This window comes from Geospiza fortis, unplaced genomic scaffold (assembly GCF_000277835.1).
Source record: "Geospiza fortis unplaced genomic scaffold, GeoFor_1.0 scaffold676, whole genome shotgun sequence".
Lineage (NCBI taxonomy): Eukaryota > Metazoa > Chordata > Aves > Passeriformes > Thraupidae > Geospiza > Geospiza fortis.
Window position 1 is genome coordinate 293,154 of NW_005054600.1, and position 1,841 is coordinate 294,994.

A 1,841-nucleotide genomic window follows, 5' to 3' on the forward strand; every position below is an offset into this window, starting at 1 on the left:
AGGGAGGAGCTGCAGGAGAATTTCTGCTGCCTGAGAATGTGAAGTGCTTCCGCCAGTAATCGCCGGAATCATCAAATTAGCATAAATTCTATTAACGGTTTCCCAGATGAGACATTTCAGGGCTTCTCCCCCCCCCACCGCTTTTCCTGACACAAACAAAAAGAGAATATAATTACTTTGCCATAAAGCAGCTCCTGAAAAGGCCCTCAGCCCTTCTGCCTTTCTTCTCGTGTGGAATAAAGCTCCAAATGAAAGGTGCTGCTGACCTCTGTGCTCTCACCATTCATCAGCCCAGGAGGAGGAAAGAGACTCCACAATGGTTTTAGAGCCTGGGACCGAGCAGGAACCCATTTGCCAGGTCCACGTCATGGATGGGGGGTTCTGAGGAGCTTTTTGGGGTGCTCAGCCCCTCCTGACTCAGAGGAGGGTTTGTAAGGATGACAGCTGAACACATATGGAAGAAGTGTAATTTGTGTAGCACAAGCCCAGCACCTACTGCAGTAACTCACAACAAGCACCGCGGGGGCAATCCTCTAAAATAATGCGCTTTTTTATTGGCACGAGATTGCGGATGACAATTGGAAAGAGAACAGAATTTGCTTATGAGCAAAAGCCTCCTTAACTCTTCAGAACGACACTAAAACAACTCGCCTGCCTATAAATACGGCCTGCCAATAGAGGCATCTTAGCTGGGAAGATTTAATTACAGGCAGGAGCTGCAGGAGGCCCGGGCTGACACCAAAACTGTTGAACCTCATCTCAAATTGGGGATGTACCTGCACAAGAGGCCAGGTGTAACTTTCAACCTCCAGCTTCTTCCTAGACAGGGGCAAATTGGGCTTTTGGGTGATCTCCTGTACTATAAGGTAATATATCAAGGTCAGAACCTTTCTCTCACTTGGCTGTGGGCTCTGAGGATGAGTTGTGTCTCTTCTAGGCCTCAGTTCCCCTATAAATGTAGATAATTTTGCCTCTCTTCTTCAAGGAAGCCACAGTAATGCTTACTTTTCCAAAGATCTTGAGGCCTTTTAAAATCTATTACGAATTAATTATTATTAAGTTAAAACAAACTATATACCCTAAATAAAGCAGCTCCAACAAAGCAGCTGGATGATGAGAGCAATCTGCTTTATGAACTCCCCTTTCCACTCCGCAATTTTCAGCATTTAGTTCCGCTTTCTAATTGCTAATATCCATTCTTCAATTACCCGCTGTTTTGTTTCAGATTTAAAAGATTAAAGCACGTTGTTATTTTATGATTATGTGAATTCCCTTTGTGTAATTGTTAGGTTTGGGTTTTATCCGTTTGCATATTAAACGCCTGCACAGGGAAGACTCGTACGTGGCTTGAAATGGGTTTCGCCTTTGGCACAAGTTGCCGGCTGTTACTCAAATCAACATTTAAAGACGAAAAGCAGGCAAGGCATCGTATATCTCAAGTGACAACACTCCATAAACAGCCTGGCGCTGAATTTCAACACTCCGCGGCTGCACCCAGCCCCTTGCACTGACCCTCTGCAGAACCAGCGTGGGGGGCTCAGGGCCACACAAGCCCTGTGCCAGTGGCTTTGCTGGGCATAACCACCAGATTTGGGCTGAGAAGGGCCTTTCCTGCCCAGAACAGCCCCTCTGGAGAGTGCTAAAGGAGCAGGCCCAGGCCTGAGGGTCTCGGCCCCGTCCGGCGTTCCCGTTGCTAAGCAACGCGTGCTGGTGCCAGCAGCAAAGATGGCGCCGGGCACCCCACGCCCGGCCCCTCCGAGCAGGCGGGCCACGCCCTCAGCAGACATGGCGCCGGGCTGGCTTCAGGAGCGCGCTGAGCGCAGCCAATGAGAGGCCGGGAG